The sequence below is a fragment of the Pan paniscus genome, chromosome 19, assembly GCF_029289425.2.
Source record: "Pan paniscus chromosome 19, NHGRI_mPanPan1-v2.0_pri, whole genome shotgun sequence".
Classification (NCBI taxonomy): domain Eukaryota; kingdom Metazoa; phylum Chordata; class Mammalia; order Primates; family Hominidae; genus Pan; species Pan paniscus.
The window spans coordinates 56,343,779-56,364,612 of NC_073268.2; the positions used below are offsets into that span (position 1 = coordinate 56,343,779).

Sequence of the window (20,834 nt, forward strand, 5' to 3'; positions counted from 1 at the left end):
TAAGCTCCCTGAAAAATCCATATAATTTCTTTCTTTTTTTTTTTTTTTTTTTTTTGAGCCAGAGTCTCGCTCTGTTGCCCAGGCTATAGTGCAGTGGCACAATCTCAGCTCACTGCAAACTTCATCTCCTGAGTTCAAGCGATTCTCCTACTTCAGCCTCCTGAGTAGCTGGGACTACAGGTGCCCGCCACCACGCTCGACTAATTTTTGTATTTTTAATGAAAATGGGGTTTCACCATGTTGGCCAGGCTGTTCTCAAACTTCCGACCTCAAGTGATCCGCTCGCCTCAGCCTCCAAAGTGCTGGGATTACAGGCGCGAGCCACCACGCCCAGCCCCATATAATTTACTTCTTTTCACAGTTGGAAAGAACTGGTTAAAAGAGATTTACTTAGTACACATGGACTTATACAAGCACTAATGGGGCTGAGAATATAAAAGAATGCACATATGGTAAAGACCACAATTTTATCTTGTTAACTGACTCTCCTTGGAAATTACTTGTATGTAATTCAAAATCAATTTGAAAGCAGAAGTCAAGCCTCAAATAGTAGTCAAGCTTTACACTTAAAGAATATCTGGGGGCCACGTGTGGTGGCTCACACCTGTAATCTCAGCACTCTGGGAGGCCAAAGTGGGAGGATCACTTGAGCACAGGAGTTCAAGACCAGCCTGGGCAACATAGTGAGACCCTGTCTCAACAAATTAAAAAAAAAATTAGCTGAGAGTGGTGGCATGTGTGTGGTCCCAGCTACTTGGGAGGCTGAGGCAGGAGGATTGCCAGAGCCCCAGAGGTTAAGGCTCCAGTGAGCTGTGATCGCACCACTGTACTGCAACCTGGGTGAGAAACGGCAACAACAACAACAAAAAAAATGTCTGGGCTGGGCGCAGTAGCTCATGCCTGTAATCCTAGGACTTTGGGAGGCCAAGGAGGGAGAATTGCTTGGGCCAGGGCTTCAAGACCATTCTGAGCTACATCTCTACAAAAAATAAATTTAAAAAATTAGCCAGGTCAGTGGCATGCACCTGTAGTCCTAACTACTTGGGAGGCTGAGGCATAAGGATCACTTGAGCCTGGGAGATCAAGACTGCAGTGAACCATAACCACACCACTGCACCTGCAGCCTGGGCAACAGAATGAGACCCTGTCTCAAAAGAGAGAGAAGGGAAGAGGAGGGGAGGGAAGGGGAGATGAGGGGAGGGGAGGGGACAGATCACTCTTGTAATCCCAGGAGGGTGGATCACTTGAGGTCAAGAGCTCGAGACCAGCCTGGCCAACATGTGGAAACCCCATCTCTAATAAAAATAAAATAATTAGCCGGGTGTGGTGGCGCATGCCTGTAGTCCCAGCTACTCGGGAGGCTGAGGCAGGAGAATCCCTTGAACCCAGGAGGCGGAGGTTGCAGTGAGCAACTGCATTCCAGCCTGGGCAACAGAGCAAGTCTCCGTCTCAAAAATAAAAATAAAAAAAAAGAGAAAAAAAAGAAGGCCGGGTGCTGTAGCTCACGCCTGTAATCCCAGCACTTTGGGAGGCCAAGGTGGGCGGATCACCTGAGGTTGAGAGTTTGAGACCAGCCTGACCAACATGGAGAAACCCCATCTCTACTAAAAACACAAAATTAGCCGGGCTTAGTGGTGGGCGCCTGTAATCCCAGCTACTTGGGAGGGTGAGGCAGGAGAATCGCTTTAACCCAGGAGGCGGAGGTTGCAGTGAGCCAAGATCGTGCCACTGCACTCCAGCCTGGACAACAAGAGCGAAACTCTGTCTTTAAAAAAAGAAAAGAAAAGTCTGGCATTGCCCTGCCTATGTGACATAGGCATGAACCAGGCAATGGATTTGCTCCAGCAAAAGACAGGTATTCTGGCGCAATTCCCTTGCTACTTATGACTTTTCAAATCCAGACCTTTGCAGCTCTACAGAGAATGGTCATAAAGTTACTGAGCTTAGAGTTCCTAGAAACTTCCTTTCATTTTAAGCAAGGTCCTTTGTGACTTTTACTGCAATTTTAATCAAAGAGTATGGAAATTTCTCAGATGCTGATGTGCGTGGGTAAGTTTGCAAAGATGTAAAGCTGAGTTAAGTCTGCCTAAAACAGATGGATATGGAGGACTGAAGCCAAGTTTCCAGCCAGGTTTTATCCAAGTAAAGGAGAGATGACAAATCTGAAGAATGGAGCTGGATGAGATAGCATCATATACTGCTGGTGCAGGACGAAGATAACTAGAGATTGCATCAGGCAGTTGCTGAATCCTCCTTTGTTGACATACTGCTCTCCTTTCAGAATTCTAGTCCATAGGGTTTATCTCACCTGGACCTCTCAGCTCAGAAATGATAAAAGGCAAGCTGTGAAATATCTGGTAAGGTTGTACCTTGCACCTAAACCTTCGAATACAGAGACCTGTGGTCTTTGCACTCCATCACTTTACATCTCAAATCAGAATTCCAGTCCATAAAGTTTATCTCACCTGACCTTCTCAGCTCAAAAATTATAAAAGACAAGCTCTGAAATATCTGGTAAGGTTGTACCTTGCACCTAGACCTTTGAATACAGAGACCTGTGGTCTTTGCACTCCATCACTTTACATCTCAAATCAGTCAGGTGGTGTTTCCTGATAAGAAGCCAGCAAAAGAGAACTGAGAATAAAAGGCAAAACTTTCAAGATGGTTCACAGGGGAAATCTAGGACTACTTAAAACATTAAAGAGACCTATTAAAGAATTTTTAGCTAGGTGTGGTGGCTCACGCCTGTAATCCCAGCACTTTGGGAGGCCAAGGCGGGCGGATCACCTGAGGTCAGGAGTTTGAGGCCAGCCTGACCAACATGGAGAAACCCTGTCTCTACTAAAAATACAAAATTAGCCGGGCACAGTGGTGCGTGCCTGTAATCCCAGCTACTCAGGAGGCTGAGGCAGGAGGATTGCTTGAACCTAGGAGGCAGAGGTTGCGGTGAGCCAAGATCGTGCCATTGCACTCCAGCCTGGGCAACAAGAGTGAAACTCCGGTTTCAAAAAAAAAAAAAAAAGAAAGAAAAGAAAAGAAAAAAAAAGAATAATAGTAATAGGCTGGACGCAGTGGCTCACGCCTGTAATCCCAGCACTTTGGGAGGCCAAGGCGGGTGGATCACGAGGTCAGGAGTTCGAGACCAGTCTGGCCAACACGGAGAAACCCCATCTCTACTAAAAATACAAAAATTAGCTGGGCGTGGTGGCAGTCACCTGTAATCCCAGCTACTCGGGAGGCTGAGGCAGGAGAATAGCCTCAACCTGGGAGGTGGGGGCTGCAGTGAGCCGAGACTGAGCCACTGTACTCCAACCTGGGCAACAAGAGTGAGACTTCGTCTTGAAAGAAAGAAAGAGAAAGAAAGGAAGGAAGGAAGGAAGGAAGGAAGGAAAGAAAACAGGTAATTTAGAAAAGAAGAAATGCAAACTGCCAACATATATTCCTTCTGCTTCTCAGAAAGAATCAAATAAATGCAAAATTAAAGCAAGATGTCTGTGTTGGAGAAAGACACAGAGAAAGGGGCACTGTTATGTACTGCTGTTATGAGTTTAAATTGCTACATCTCAAGAAGAAGGTAACTTGCCTATATGTGAATATCTGTGCCCTTTGACCCTGTGTTTCTAGAAATCTAACCTAAGGAAATAATTAGAGAAGCCTAAAGGCCAACGTCAGCTCAGGCAGAGAGATATCACTTTCACCGCAATTGGAGTGGAAACAGGTCGGCAGTTCTGTTGCTCTGCACCAGGGAGCAATTTCTCTAACTTCCTGAATTGTGGCTTATGAAATATGCTAAAGATAACACAAGAGTTTTTTTGGGCATGTTCAGAGTAAGAGCAAAGAAAGCACAGATACACCCACGGTAAGGAATGTCAACGTATAACAGGACAAAAAAACCCTAGTCACTAAACTTTAATTTTGCTTCTGACTTCTCAGTCAAAAAGAATGAGACTTAGACGAAAGAGGAACAGAAATATATTTAGAGGAATTGAATTTTGAAAACAAAAATAAGTCTGTGAGAGAACTTCTTAAAGGGCTCTGAATGTATTCGAGTCTCAGCTCCCCTAGGAAGAAGGCTTAGTGTGTACTTTATTGGGGACTGTGACCCCAGGAGCAGAAGCCACTGACAGATGGAGAAGGTAGGGAAGCAGGGATGCTCTACTGATGTGGCCCTACTTATGGGCACTGGCTGTGTGTTCCCACAGGACTGTCTGAAAGTTGTAAGAAAATCATCTTACAACTGTCCATCTTCCCAGGAAGACAAAGAAGGAAGTATTTATCTCCATAGGCTGTTAGCTCTCTAATCTTTCAGAGTTGAGCCCGCTTGGGGACCCCCGGGCAATCGCAAGCCCTGGGGCAGACAGCAGGAGGAGCAGTGTGGGCCTGAGGCGAGAGGCTGTGAGCTGGAACCAGCCTGCGGCTTCTCGGTGCCTGCGCAGCCATGGCTGGAGAAAGGCATCTGGAGGGGTCCCCAGGGACCCACACCACCAGAGCGGGGCTCCGAGAGAATGAAATCATTGTACATTTAAGTGATCTGGACTAAGCACACACTATGTGCCAAACAGAGGGCTGAGTTTTAGGGATATAAACATGAATACAAGTCATGGTCCCTTCCCTTAGGAAGCTTAGGGCCAATGAGGCAGAGGTTCGGGCTGCTGCAGGATGAGCAGTTTGCTGAGGGAAGGAGAGATGGGCAGGGGAAGAGGTGAGGAATCCAGGCAGGTTCGGGGTACCATCAGTCAGTGGCTATTGAAGCACATGAGGCACCTCATTAATATGATGGCATTGCGCGTCTGGCTCTGAGGGGAGAGACTACTATTTTGGAAGCTAAGAACACAACAGAAGAAGCCAACTCTTGCCAGTCTTTAAGTGTGACTCGTACAAGCCCGACGACTCCTTCCCTGGGGTGTATTTAGCAAACACAGTGTTAATACCTCTGGAAAAGGCCCCAAACTCGAAGTCCCGCCCTAGACCTTAATGTTCAGGAAACAAGCCAGGCTAAAAGCGTTCATTAAAATAACGTTGTGGTTTTTTCCCCCACTGGCTGAATATCCTCAAACAGTGACCTTTCCTACACATTCTAATGAGTCACATTGGCCGGCACATTTTAGTCGGGAGAGTCATGGAAACCCTTTGTGAAAATCTGTGGGGTTGTGGGTCCGTTCAGTCACCAGGTGCTGGTGAGGGAAGCCCCCCTTCCTTCCTCTCCCCAGCTAAGCAAGCCCAGGGGCCCAGGTCTTTCTCCCCCAGACCCAGCCCTGCTCAGAGCAGGAGACTTCGCAGCCTCCGCTGCTGGAACTCAAGCAGGGTTGGGTAACAGCTTATCTCTGAAAACCGAGTCCCACTTTTGCACACTGCACTCTGAACTTTAATACAGACGGAGGCGGCTCACACGCCCTTATTTGGTCTTGTGGCTTGTACAGCGCAAGCCGGAAGGTTCAGCCACCCCTCCACCCACCTCTGGCCCATCTCTAAACTCGATCATTTCCTTTGTCATCCAAAGCGAGCAAAGGTCAGTAGAGTTCAGAGCTAACATTAAGGCTAGCCAAGGACGTGGAAGCCTAACCTGGGACTGCCAATATCGCCCCCCAAGGGCCACTGTGGGAGGCAGCAACTGTCTCCTGGTCTGAGGGCCTGGCACTAGCGTCACTGCTCCAAATACAGGAGTGTGAAGAAATGAAGTCTAAGCTGCAGGGAGGTTGCAGCAGGGTCCAACAACTTCTGGGGGGTGTCTCTGCACCGCCAAGGACTAACCTAAGCCATACGCAGAGAAAAGAAATAGGGGAAAAGATAAGTAAGAGAAGGAAAAGTCGATCTGAGAAAAAGAAAAAGGACTGAAAAAAGAGGTATATAAAGATCAGTGCACTTTTATTAAGTATCTGCTGTGATAAGGACCTCATTTCTAAGCAGCTTAGGAGCCCAGACAGAGCAAATGCCCTAAGAGAGCCTTTTCCACATACGGCTTGAAGCCCCCAAATCTAACCATAAAATGGATTTTTTTTTTTTTTGGAGACAGAGTCTCACTCTGTCGCCCAGGCTGGAGAGCAGTGGCGCAACCTCTGCCGCCCGGGTTCAGGCGATTCTCCTGCTTCAGCATCCCCAGTAGCTGGGATTACAGGCACCTGCCACCGCGCCTGGCTAATTTTTGTAGTTTTAGTAGAAATGGGGTTTCACCATCTTGGCCAGGCTGGTCTTGAACTCCTGACCTCGTGATCCACCTGCCTTGGCCTCCCAATGTGCTGGGATTACAGGCTTGAGCCACCGCGCCCGGCCTGGATTTTTCCTTTCTCATAGGACATAAAAAGGATTAGCAAGCCATGAGTGCTAGGTATTACACTGAAATCAGTTACCTGTGTTCTCCTTCCCAGAAAGATGCATTTCATATTATTGCAACAAATAAAGTACATAAAGCTTGCAAAGTCCTTGTGAGAAATCTTTCTTCAAAAATTGCCAATTTGGCCAGGTGTGGTGTCTCACCCCTGTAATCTCAGCCTTTTGGGAGGCTGAGGTGGTGGGAGGGCTGCTTGAGGCCAGGAGTTTAAGACCATCTGGGCAACATTAGTAAGATCCTGTCTCTACAGATATATTCTTTAATTGCCAATTTGCTATCTAATGTTGTAACCACCCAGTGGGTTCACCTTGCCTGCTGCCTAGACAGAGTCGATTTATCAATACACGGGAATTGCAATAGAGAAAGAGTAATTAATTCATGCAGAGCCGGCTGTAATTAATTCATGCAGAGCCAGCTGTAATGGAGACCGGAGTATTATTATTACTCAAATCAGTCTCCCGTAGCATTCTGGAATCAGAGTTTTTAAGGACAACTTGGTAGGTTGGGGGAAGCCAGTTAGTGAGGAGTGCTGATTGGTTAAGTAGGAGATGAAATCATAGGGAATTGAAGCTGTCCTCGTGTGCTAAGTCAGTTCCTGGGTGGGGGCCACAAGATCAGATGAGCCAGTTAATCGATCTGGGTGGTGTCAGCTGATCCATCAAGTGCAGGCCTGCAAAATATCTCAAGCACTGATCTTAGCAGCAGTTTAGGGAGGGTCAGAATCTTGTAGCCCCCAGCTGCATGACTCCTAAAATATAATTTTTAATTTTGTGCCTAATTCGTTAGTCCTACAAAGGCAGTCTAGTCCCCAGGCAAGAAGGAGATTTGTTTTGAGAAGGGGCTGCTATCATCTTTGTTTTAAACTATGAACTGGCTGGGTGCGGTGGCTCACATCTGTAATCCCAGCACTTTGGGAGGTGGAGGAGAATGGATTTCCCGGCCTTGAACCTGTTTATAAAAGCAACTTTCAGGCTAGGCACAGTGGCTGATGCCTGTAATCCCAGCACTTTGGGAGGCCGAGGCGGGTAGATCACCTGAGGTCAGGAGTTCAAGACCAGCCTGGCCAACATGGTGAGACTACGTCTCTACTAAAAATGCAAAAAATTACCTGGGTGTGGTGGCGGGCGCCTGTAATCCTGGCTACTCAGGAGGCTGAGGCAGGAGAATCTCTTGAACCTGGGAAGTGGAGGTTGCAGTGAGCCGAGATCGCACCGTTGCACTCCAACCTGGGCAACAAGAGTGAAACTCCGTCTCAAAAAAAAAAAAAAGTAAAGAAAAGCAGCTTTCATGAGCAATATCCTGGTGGCCACCCAAGTTCATGATGAGGCAGATGCGGGATGTATTTCCCTCTCTATGAGGCAATGCTGACAGACCAGGAAGTGAACTATGAGATAAGGCTTTAAGCTTGATCGATGGATTCTGATTGAAGTTAAGTGGGTTCTTACTCATATTCAACAGCATTAATAGTAATTGCTAACTCCTTAATAATTCAATAAGAGCTTTTGTATAATCGGTGATTTAAAAAGTTTTACAAAATCTTCACACTATTCAATTGTTTAATATAGATTAACATCTCTCTCTTATTTTTTTTAAGAGACAGGGTCTCAGTCTGTTGCTTAGGCTGACCTTGAACTCCAGGTCTCAGATGATCCTCCCACCTCACCCTCCCAAAGTGCTCAGATTACAGGTGTGAGCCACGGCACCTGGCCAGATTAACACCTCTTCTAAGAGCAGTGAGTCTTGAATGAGCATGGCTCCTCAGAAATATCTTTTTTTTTTTTTTGAAATACGGTCTTGCTCTGTCATCCAGGCTGGAGTGCAGTGGTGCAAACACAGCTCACTGCAGCCTCAACCTCCTAGGATCAGGCAATCCTCCTTCCTCAGCCTCTTGAGTAGCTGGGACTACAGGCATGCACAACCACGGCCAGCTAATTAAAACAATTGTTTTGGCCAGGCACAGTGGCTCACGCCTGTAATCCCAGCACTTTGGGAGGCTGAGACTGGCAGATCACCTGAGGTCAGAAGTTAGACACCATCCTGGCCAACATGGTGAAATCCCACCTCTACTAAAAATACAAAAATTAGCTGGGCATGGTGATGTGTGACTGTAATCCCAGCTACTCGGGAGGCTGAGGCAGGAGAATCGCTTAAACCCGGGAGGCAGAAGTTGCAGTGAGCCAGGATCATGCCATTGCACTCCAACCTGGGCGACAGAGTGAGAATCTGTCTAAAAAAAAAAAAAATTTCTTTTTTGGTAGACATGGGGTCTCGCCATGTTGCCCAGGCTGGTCTTGTACTCCTGGGCTCAAGTGATGCTCCTGCTTCAGCTTCCCAAAGTGCTGGGATTGAGCCACTGCACCTGGCCAGAGATATCTTTTGAAGTAGACATTGCTTACTATTACTGGCTGCTGGACCCATAATGGGGGCTGAGTCCTATGACCAGCCTGGACATCTTTCCCAGCTTCTTGAGAGGTGCCAACATCACATCAGGATATATGTATGAGCTGCATTCTGCACTGACTCTTTCACCAACTTAATGAGCACTCTGGATTCCTTGAGATCATTCTTAAAAAGAGTTTGAGGAGGATACCTTCCTTCCACATGACTAATGCTGATTCATTAACCAGAGAATGCAGGAGTTAGAAGGGACTTTAGGAACCATCTAAGTAGTCCTGTTAGCCTCAGAAAGAGTAACTCTAGGGATATTTTGTGAAATCAACACTGACTATGTTTGGGAGGTAAAATGATTCCTTTGTCAAGGTGTTTGGGTATGGGTGTTTAGGGTATGTAAAATTAGATATTTTACATAATAGTAGTAACTAGACTGGTGAAAAAAAAACAGACCAATTATTTACCTCTAATTCAGCATTCCATTGTGCTATCTCTCTCCTATAACTTAGGCTTTTCTAAGTTGTAAAGAACAAGGATATGGAGTCTTTCTACCTCCCTCATGCATGTTCACTCTGAGATGCTGGCTATGGTGGGCAAGAAGGAGGATAAGCCAAGGGATGCCCAGCCATTCCTCTCACACCCAGAAAAAGGGAGGGCTTTCAGGGGACTGTGGGCAGGCAAAGCTGAAGGAAATTTGGGATATGTGCTAATTCCCAGGAAGACCCTGTCTGGTGATGCTCAGATAGCTTCTGCAGGGTGAATTATTCTCGAAAGGCAGTGGTCTCCAGATCAGGGCAGTCCACCACTATGGTGAGTTGCAGTCCTGATCTGCTGACCAACACCCTCTTAGCAGTGCCCCCATGGACAGCTGTCGCCCCCCTTCCATTGTCTGGGGGCAATAGCAGAATGTCTGAGGATGGGTCTTACAGGTTGCATTGCTCTTGCTCCCCTTTGGCTTGCCTGCTTCATGTCAGATGGGAGCTGTACCAGTGGGCACCCCACCTGTGTACCAGAGCTCCTGCTTCTGCAGGAGACTGAGGCCAGTATTTCCCCCTTGTCATGGAAGATTCTATCACAGGTCCCCTTCTTCTTTCTCCTTTAGCCAGTCTCATAAAAATTTGCCAATATCAGTATCCAATTCCTTCTAAAATTAATATTTCTTAGATGTAGGCAAGGAACTAAGCATTAAATATTGCAGCAGAAAATATACACACCTACCAGGCTAGGCATTTATAGGGAAAATATACAAGAGAGATCCAAATCACTTCAAAATTATTTCCAAGTGGGTTGATGCTATTTCATGTGGTTACTTAAGAATGTGGACAAAAGATACACTTGCAGTGCTGGCCAGAAGATAGCCTTAGTTATTACGAATGTTGCATCTGGCTTTGCAGAGAGCAAATGCCTAGACACATTCTCAGGGATGGGATGGGATTTGTTAAACAATCTCTTGCATCCAGTCTCTGAAACATAAAAGCCGTTGATATTCTTTTAGAGCAGGTAAAAAATGCTTGGACTTTTCTTAGAAAAGGGAGAACATTCCTAGAATTAGCATCTAAAACATGTCAAAATTTAGCTGGCAAAAATGAGTTCAAAATGAGCTACTGTTCTACAGCAATGTTTTCCAATTGAGGTCCACAAATCCCTGAGAGTCTGTGGCTAAATTCTCAGGGGTCCATGCATTCCTAGAAAATTTTTTTACTTAAATAATAATCTGAAACATTTCATGATTATTTCCTTGAAAACTTCAAATGAATGTATGTTCATGTGATTTTAGTGCTTATATTTATACATGTGAAAGCACAAGAGTCTTCTCAAAGTAAGTGAGATTTTTTTCCTTTTAAAAACACCTAGTGAGCCAGGCATGGTGGCTCATGCCTGTAATCCCAGCACCTTGGCAGGCTGAGGTGGGTGGATCACAAGGTCAGGAGTTCAAGACCAGCCTGGCCAAGATAGTGAAACCCCATCTCTACTAAAACTACAAAAATTAGCCAGGCGTAGTGGCAGGCACCTGTAATCCCAGCTACTCAGGAGGCTGAGGCAGAGAATTGGTTGAACCCAGGAGATAGAGGTTGCAGTGAGCCAAGATTGTGCCACTGCACTCCAGCCTGGGTGACAGAGCAAGACTCTATCTCAAACAAAACAAAACAAAACAAAACAAAATAAAACAAAAAAAAAACACTGAGTGAACCCTAATGCCTAATGTAAATTATGGATTCCAGGTGATAACTATGTGTCAATCAATGTGGGCTAATCAAGTGTAACAAATGTACCATTTGGGTTGGGGATGCTGATAACCAGAGAGACTGTGCATGCGTGGGGCAAGGGCTATAACTTCTGCTCAATTTTGCTGTGAACTTAAAACTGCTCTAAAAAATAAAGTCTGTTAGAAAGAAAAAAAAGTTATGCAAAAAATGACTCAATACTGTATGTAAGCTAAACATGAACAGAAAGTTAAATTAGAAGAAAAGAAAGATCCACCCATCACTCAAAGTTAACTAATTCTGCTCCAAAGTATTGGGGGCTGAAAACCAGCTGGCATTCTCCAGGCAATCAAGGCTAATCTATTTCCATCAACCCTCTTTCTCCAGTCTTATAGGACCCTTGGCCTCTCTCAAGTACAGTCAGTATGGACCCATGCAGGCACCATTTGGTGGGACCTCTGCCCCCAGGAGGAGATAAGGCCTAGAATTACCAATGTGAAAACATATTTTAGACCCAGTATCTAATGGACCAGGGTGAACCTCAAGCATCTGTGTGTACATCAAGCTCTAGGCTCTTCCTCAGTGATGCATATGGTTTTCCATGTCCATGTGCCTGGGCTTCTGCCCTGATATAGTTGTCTGTTCCTCTACTGGTAATAAACCCAGCCCAGTTAGTCAAGACCATAAGAGGGTCTGGCAAGATGACATTTCCAAGCCTAGTGACTTGAACCAGTTTTCTCTCCTAGATGCTGGCTATAGTCATCTAGCTCCAAACAAGGTCAACCCAGAATCACAGCAAGGCCCCCCTGCCTGACTCTGACCATCTTGTTAGCTAGAAACACTTGCTGCAATGGCTTACCCAATAGATTGGGCCTCCTTGGAAATAGATACAAGTCCACTTCAAGCCTGTATTCACCCCATTCCCAGGCTACTATAATCTGATGACTGACTCACTGGCGTGTGCTGTTGAGGTCCCTGTGCCTCTGACAGACACATCAGTCTGAGATATGACAATCTGGAGCAAGAGAAGGACAATGGGGACTGAGTTTAGGTACAATAGGAAGAATTTAATAAAACTTCTATAGAAAATCTTCTCTTGGGAAGTATAATAAAATAAACAAATGTAAATGAAAACTTAAAAGTTAGAAATATGCATAAATCTGTTCAAGGATAATGCTGAGCCTAAGACCATCCTAAGTGGGTCTCATTGGCCTTGCAGGCAAAATATCTCTTTATTATATGCATTCATTTAGAAGTCACAGTCCTTTGATGCCAACAAGTCTAATCTTATGCCTTACACTAAATGAACTGGCATCTAAAATATGTCAAAAATTAGGTTGTAGAAATGAATTTAAAGTGACCGGCTGCTCTGCCTATGGAGTTGCCATTCTTTTGTTTCCTTTACTTAATAAACTTGCTTTCACTTTACTCTTTGGATTTGCCTTGAATTCTTTCTTGGGCAAGATCCAAGAACCCCCTCTTGGGGTCTGGATTGGGACTCCTTGCCGGTAACATCTTCCAGGTGAACCCTGAAGGGACAATACTGAGGAAACTCTGGCCCAAAGGAAATAGACTGCAGCACCAATTGGCCAACTTTGGCTGTACCTGCTTATGATGCCCTAGAAACTGTGTGCTTTCCTGGGCCTGTTCCTCCAAGCGCTCTACCCTGAAACCCATAATCCATTTAAGAAACTGGCAAATGAAAAATCTTAACAACTACTGAATATTCTTCTGCCTGTCTGTGTATTTATATGTGTTGTGTGTGTGATATGAAAGCATTTTGATTAACTGGTTTAAATATAATAGGTGCTTAAATCAAATATTGTCAGAAAAGTAAAAAGTATAAATGCCTTTTAGTTCATGAGACTTAAGTAAATCAGTTTTACATGCAAGGAAAGTGAAATGTGTTTTTGGTAAAAGATTATAAAAAGGCATGTGAATGTGGATTTTTTTTTTTTTTTTTGCCTAGATTTAAGGGTTAAAGGATTGTTTTAGGTTAGATAGGAAAAAGTTGAAGTTTGAACAAGTTGTGGAAGGTTTGTGAAAAATTAATCTTGTAAAAGAAATTCTGTGTGTGAACATATTAGCTAAAATTAAAGGGGTATTATTCAGTTTATCCATAAATTGAAGACTGGAATAAAAGCACAACAGAGTTTTCTTAGAACACTAATCTGCTCTTTAACAAAAATTATAAAGGGTTTTAAGAGGTTTATAAGAATCTTACCTTATGGTCAGACATTAAAATTGGATAGATTTATCTATAAAGTTTTATTAAGAATCGGGTTTGATCCTGGGCACAGTGGCTCATGCTTATAATCCCAGCACTTTGGGAGGCCAAGGCAGGTGGATCACCTGAGTTCAGGAGTTTGAGACCCATCCTCACTGGCATGTGCTGTTGAGGTCCCTGTGCCTGGCCAACATGGCAAAACCCTGTTTCTACTAAAAATACAAAAATTAGCCAGGCGTGGTGGCTCACACTTGTAATCCCAGTTACTCGGTAGACTGAGGCAGAAGAATTGCTTGAACCTGGGAGGCAGAGGTTGCGGTGAGCTGGGATCACGTCACTGCATTCCAGCCTGAGCAAAAGAGTGAGATTCTGTCTCAAAAAAAAAAAAAAAAAGAATTGAGTTTGACATCAATAATGCACTAATTCAATGGTGAAGTTTGGCTTGTTTGGTATAAAAATCATACAGGAAGCACTGTCAAATATGAAATGGCGTTTGGCTTTCTTTGGGCTGTATTTGTATAAATATGTTATTGGCATATGTTCCAAAATCACAGGAAACTCCTACAATTCTGATATGACTTAGTGTATGTTGTTAATCATTATAATTGTTATGTAAAAATTGTTGTATGCCACAGAAGTAACCAAAATTCTTAGTCAACTGTGGCTTTAATAGAGGCTATCCTAAGGTGTTTTGTCACCCACGGACAATTGTTGTCTTGTCTTGGTCCTCTTTAGAAGGTGGTTTTATAGTCAATTATAGAACTCTAACAGGTGTTATTGAATGTAGGTTTCTAATAACTTTGTAAATTGTGACATTAAAATAGAGGAAAAAACTTTCAGGACTCATGAAGAGCTGAAATGTTCATGAATATCAAGCAAAACAGGAGTTAACTGCATGGATTGACCTAACAGAAGACTGAAGCAATCTTTTTTTAACTTTTGGCTTAAAACGTTGCTGATCCTTTGTTTTGTTTTTCAGAGCCAAGGAAATTTTTCTTTTGAGCTATTAACAGCTTTTAACAATTGAGTAAAGTATACTCCTGTGAACAAAATTTGAAGCATATTTGTTTCTCTCTGCCCAATTTCTCCAAAATTCAGAAACCATTTGTGAGCATTTTTAACTTATGGCAATATAATTATTTGCATAAATGCAATAAGAATGTTTTCTTTTGTATCAGAACACAATTGGAGAAACTTTTTTTTCACCAAGGCTTTGACTGGAATGACACTCTTTCCTTTAAGGAATCAAACTTGACTTACAGTGCCAATAAAAGCCCCTTAGGAAAACTGGCCTCATACATTGTCTACGTAGTCCCTGTACAGGGTTCTTGACCTGTGGTAAGTAAAGAATGTCACTTTATGACAAGTCCAGGAGCCCCAAGTTATCTTGGGATCTCAAGAAGAGAGAAATTTACCCAACTCATATAGATATTTGAGGGTACAGACCCATGGCTGGGCTCAGCTTTAAAAAAGTCTTATCTGAGATTCCTTCTAAGGAACAAAATTCCATCAAAGCCGATTTTAAAAGCCTATGTGAAAAATAATTATTGTTGCTGCACTTTATACAAATAATGAGGCCAAGTATAACAAAGCAAATCAGTTACCATGATTTGTCTTTAGTAAAAATGGGAGACTGGAGAGAAAAACGTTATGTTTCAAAAACTATGGTACGCATGTTATCAGAGTCTAGTCATTTTATTTTATTTTATTTTTTGAGATGGAGTCTCACTCTTGTCACCCAGGCTGGAGTGCAGTGGTGCGATTGTGGCTTACTGCAACCTCCACCTCCCAGGTTCAAGTGATTCTCCTGCCTCAGCCTCCTGAGTATCTGGGATTACAGGTGCCCGCCACCACGCCTGCCCAGTTAATTTTTGTACTTTTCATAGAGACGGAGTTTCACCATGTTGGCTAGGCTGGTCTCAAACTCTTGACCTCAGGTGATCCACCCGCCTTGGCCTCCCAAAGTGCTGGGATTACAGATGTGAGCCACCACACCCGGCCAGAGTCTAGTCTTATCAGTTGTTTTTAAGTTTTTTTTTCTGCAACTTAAACTGACTGCTTATTCCTGAGAACCAACCAGTGATCTCTGGCTGCTACTTAGAAGAAACAAGAGGGATAGATAATGTAAAAATCTGGATCAATATTCTAATTCTGGGCACATATTGGAATAAGCTAGTGACCCCATATCAACTTGGTTTCAACAATTGCCCAGTTCATGGAAAGACTTCTTATTTAGTTTACTTTGAATAATTTTACTTATTTTGCTTTACCATTGTGGAATGTGTTGCTGTTGTACTCTTTGTGTAGGAATGCAGGATAAGCTTACTGAATGTTTTCTTAAATTGAACACTTATTAATCTTTCAGATATCACCTTTTGTCAGAGTTATAAATGGCCCTCACCATAATGATGCTTTCTTTCTCTTTTTTTGAGACAGAGTCTCACTCTGTCACCCAGACTGGAGTGCAGTGGCCTGATCTCGGCTCACTGCAAACTCCACCTCCTGGGTTCAAATGATTCTCCTGCCGCAGCCTCTTGAGTAGCTGTGATTACAGGCACCCACCACCACACCTGGCTAATTTTTATATTTGTAGTAGAGACAGGGTTTCACCATGTTGCCCAGGCTGGTCTTGAGCTCCTGATGTCAAGTGATCTGCCTGCCTTGGCCTCCCAAAGCACTGGGATTATAGGTGTAAGCCACTGCACCCAGCCTCCATACTGACACTTTCTGACAGAGCTCCTCTCTACCCCAAATACAAGAGACCCTAATAGGCAGTAATATCATTGCCCCTATTCAGCCTGAAGAAGTCACAGAAGATGGATCTTCATCCCTCTACAGCCCTTAGGATTAAGGGTTCTCTTATAAAAGGAAGGGGCGAAATATGTCAGAGGCATTTGAACCACAGCAATTCCATCTTGAATAGGGGCTGGCTAAAATAAGGCAGAGACCTACTGGGTTGCATTCCCAGGAGGTTAGCATTCTTACTTATAGGATGAGATAGGAGGTCAGCACAAAATACAGGTCATAAAGACCTTACTGATAAAACAACCTGCAATAAAAATCCCACCAAAATCCCACCAAAACCAAGATGGCAATGAAAGTGACCTCTGGTGGTTCTCATTGCTCATTATACGCTAATTATAATGCATCAGCATGCTAAAAGACACTCCCACCAGTGCCACTGACAGTTTACAAATGCCATAGCAACGTCAGGAAGTTATCCTCTATGGTCTAAAATGGGAGGAACCCTCAGTTCTGGGAATTGCCCACCTCTTTCCCAGAAAACTCAATAAGCCAGCCCTTGTTTAGAGTATAATCAGAAAATGACTGTAAGTGTCCTCAGTGGAGCATCCCACTTTGCTGGCCGGTGGAACAGCCATTCTTTATTCCTTTACTTTCTTTCTTTTCTTTTTTTTTTTTTGAGACGGAGTCTTGCTCTGTTGCCCAGGCTCGGGTGCAGTGGTGTGATCTCAGCTCACTGCAGCCTCTGCCTTCCGGGTTCCAGCCAGGTGTGATCTCGGCTCACTGCAGCCTCTGCCTCCCGGGTTCCAGCCATTCTCCTGCCCCAGCCTCCTGAGTAGCTAGGATTAGAGGCGCAAGCCACCACACTCGGCTAATTTTTGTATATTTAGTAGAGACGGGGTTTTGCCATGTTGGCCAGGCTTGTCTCAAACTCCTGACCTTAGGTGATCCGCCCCCCTCGGCCTCCTAAAGCGCTGATATTACAGGAGTGAGCCATAGTGCCCAGCCTATCCCTTTACTTTCTTTTTTTTTTGAGACGTAGTCTTGCTCTTGTCCCCCAGGCTGGAGTGCCATGGGGCTATCTCAGCTCAATGCAACCTCTGCCTCCCGGGTTCAAGCGATTCTCCTGCCTCAGCCTCCCGAGTAGCTGAGATTACAGGCGGCTGCCACCACGCCCGGCTAATTTTTGTATTTTTAGTAGAGACGAGGTTTCACCATGTTGGCCAGGCTGATCTCGAACTCCTGACCTCAGGTGATCCACCCGCCTCGGCCTCCCAAAGTGCTGGGATTACAGGTGTGAGTCACCGCACCCGGCCTCCTTTACTTCCTTAATAAACTTGCTTTTGCTTAAAATAAATACATAAATAAACAAACAAACAAACAAAGTGACCTATGTTCTACAGCAATGTTTTCCAGCTGAGATCCGCAAGAGAACTCTTGCCTTCCTCTTCTTGGCCTCAGGTCTGAACTGCTTGTCCTGTGACCCATTTCCTTTATCACGCTCCAACCTTCTCACGTCTGGTTTCACTCTTATCTCCTACATCTGGCCTTGTCCTGACTTCCACACTTGACACCTGACACTATCTTCTTGGTAATAACCTTGGTTCCCAACTGACCAGTACTAAGGTTCCCTATTTGTGACAGTTAGCTTCAGAGCACTTTAAATAAATGCCTGTCCTGATTAAGTACACTCTAGAAGCCCTGATGATCTGGGGCTCTGAACCACGCCCTGTGAGTATCAAGGCCATTGATGGAGGCCATCAGTTTGCTAATGAGAACATGAGCCTCTTCACTAGCCAGGAGAACCTGGAGACCTCACCCTCCTCCAGAAGCCCTGTTCATGCCTCTGACATTTCTGCCCTAAAAAGTTTCCAATGGCTTAGTTTAGCTATAGGGCAAAAGGGTTTTCCCTCAAAGAAATGTTTCCCCCCTTTAGGCAGAGTGATATTTTTGGTGTCCAGACTAACAGGGATGGAGAACAGATGAATCATTTAGTGGAGGTGATGCATTATGCAGTCACTAAATCCACACATCTGGGAGACCCTTTGTTTTTTTTCCTTCCTCTTATCTTTGACAACCAATTGGTCATCAAGCCTTAGAGTAGCTACCTCTGTAGCAGCACTAGAAACTATCTCCTTCTCTCAATTTCCTCTGCCACTGCTTTTTTTTCTGACTCTGATTTCTCACCTGACCATGCCCATTGGTTCCACTGCACCAAGTCTGGAGCCCCCTTCGCAAGCTGCTTTCCACAGTGTTGTCAAAAGAAGTCTTTCTAAAATGAAAATCAGATCAATTTATTGCCCATTTTGACGTACTTCAAAGCTCCTTATAGTTTTAAGACATTTCAATTCCATAACCTTCACCTGACACATGGTCTTTGTGATCTGGCATTTGCCTGGCTCCCTCACTTGATCTTCTGTCATATTCCCTCAGGCATGTGGACTCCAGCTATCTGGAAGAACTCATATGGAATGCACCTGGCTAATTCCTACTTGTCTCTTAAAGCTCAGATCACAGGCAACCTGTCTCTAGTGTCTTTCCTGGCTCCTGCATCTGAGTCCATGGTACCTTTGTGTGCTGTCCTCACATCATTAGTTGGTTTGTTGGCTTTTCCTAGACTGCAAGCTTCTTGAGGGCAAGGACTTGACTTGCCATTTTGTACTCCTAGGACCTGATATTTGAGATATAGTATATGCTCAAAAAATGAGTGCTAAATGAATAAACAAACACATTTCAAAGATTAATAAAGAAACAAAGTGAAACCCATGTTCCTCCCATGTCCTCTCAGAATCCTGTTTCATCCCAACTTCCACGTGAACCTGGCTCAGTGGGGCACCAGTTTTTTGTAAATACCTCAATCACAACTACAGTGTGCATCGAACACTGAGAATCATAGAGGACCAGGCAGATGACAAGAATGGCTGAAGGTGACCGACCCAAGTGGCCAGGGAAGTAAGGAGGTAGGAGGACAGCTGGAGCCAGGGACTGTTACAGAAGCCAAGAGTGGTTTCTGGATTGGGGGAGTGGTCAGCATTGGCCAGAGCTGCTGAGAGGTCCAGTAGGACTGGGACTGAAAAGCTTCCTACTGATTTCACAAATAGGAAGTTACCAGTGACTCTGGAAAGAGGAGCTTCAATGGCAGCGAGAAGTAGTAGGACGATGAGCCAGAATTTAATGCATTGGGGAATTAATAACAGGATGTGAAGACAATGCATGTAGATAATACTTGGTTATGAAGGAAGAGAAGTAGAGCAGTAATGGGATGAGGAGGGTTAAGTAGAGGTTTTTGTTTATTTGTTTTTAATGATGAGAGAATCTTGAACAAACAAATATGGAAAGAACCCAAATAATACAATAGGAATAGAGGCAAATGAAAATTTCCAGGAAGGCATGCTATGACTATAACAGATTACATGGCATAGGTCAGAACTATTGACAAAATGTCAATAATGAGGCTGTAAATAACAGATGTCCAGGTGTAGTCCTGGCAGCTAGTTCTAGGAAACAGATTGCTGTTAACTATTCTAAGTTCTGGGAATTTATTTCATAGGTAAAGCAATGGAGTGAGTGGAAATTTGATATTCACAACTTGTTTCAGGCTAAGGATAAAAGGCAGAAATAAGCAAGCTCACAGTAGGGAAATAGTGACACTGACTTTCACAAAATGGGATAAAAAGCAATGGCTTTGGGGTTAGGGTTGCCAATAGCAGATGCCAGTTAAAATTTGATTTTAAGCTGGGCATGGATGGAGGCTCATACTTATAATCACAGTGCTTTGCGGGGGCCAAGGTGGGAAGATCGCTTGAGGCCAGGAGTTTGAAACCAGCCTGGGAGACAGAGGAAACTATGTCTCAAAAAATAATGAAAATAAAATAAGATAAAATTTGAATTTCAGATAAACAAGTGAATAATTTTTTAGTATAATTATGTTCTGGCCGGGCACAGTGGTTCACGCCTGTAATCCCAGCACTTTGGGAGGCTGAGGCGGGCAGACCATGAGGTCAGGAGTTTGAGACCAGCCTGGCCAATATGGTGAAACCCCATCTCTACTAAAAATACAAAAATTAGCTGGGTGTGGTGGTGTGCGCCTGTAGTCCCAGCTACTCAGGAGGCTGAGGCAGAAGAATTGCTTGAACCCAGGAGGTGGAGGTTGCGGTAAGCCAAGATTGCACCACTGCACTCCAGCATGGGCGACAGAGCAAAACTCCATCTCAAAAAAAAAAAAAGTGTTCTATGTGAAATTTGGGACACACTTAACATTAAAAAATTATTGTTTATCTGAAACTAAAATTTAGTTAGGCACTTTGTATTTTATCTGTAACCCTATTTAGGGTACATACCTATTTGCAGGACAATTATTCTGTTTATTGAACCACAAAATGCTAGTTGTGAAAAAACCTCAGAGATAATCTAACACAAGGCTCCTATTTGATGAAGAGAAGCCTGAGGGTCAGAGCATGAATGTGCCTGCCCGCTGTCACAAAAGGTGGAGCTGAGGACTGATCCTGGACTGCTTGAGGTTGCTACAGAAGAATAATTCCTAATTCTATTTTTGAGTCTAGCTTTAGGAGACATAATGAAATTCCCTAAGATGCCTTAGAATCACAATAATTTTAATAGACTTTATTCAATAAAGAAATACATACATTCTATGACTTCTTTAGGAATTACTGAGGAAAAAGGTACATTGTTGAATTGAGCAGTCATTCATAATACATCCCAATTACAAAAAGGTTAATAACCTTTACACTGGAAATGAGTCCAAGGGAGGGATCATGACTACTTTTCCTTTTCTCTTTTTTTTTTTGAGACAGAGTCTCGCTCTGTCGCGCAGGCTGGAATGCAGTTGCGCGATCTCGGCTCACTGCAACCTCTGCCTCCCGGGTTCAAGTGATTCTCCTCAGCCTCCCGAGTAGCTGGGATTACAGGTGCCCGCCACCAC

The 20,834-nt window shown here is 44.1% G+C and overlaps 1 protein-coding gene across 8 annotated transcripts in view; it reads right to left on the bottom strand.

Annotated features, from left to right (window-relative positions):
- PIGL (phosphatidylinositol glycan anchor biosynthesis class L) overlaps positions 1-20,834 on the bottom strand; it is a 134,179-nt gene that overhangs the window by 60,097 nt on the left and 53,248 nt on the right. Inside the window, exons 3-4 of one of the 8 annotated variants that reach the window (XR_010110677.1) lie at positions 18,080-18,164; positions 7,437-7,554 (exon numbers count right to left, since the gene is read on the bottom strand). The exons of the other annotated variants lie outside the window; for them this stretch is intronic. The gene's annotated coding sequence lies outside the window, so the exon portion shown is untranslated. The remainder of the gene's footprint in view (positions 1-7,436; positions 7,555-18,079; positions 18,165-20,834) is intronic. 8 annotated transcript variants of the gene reach the window in all.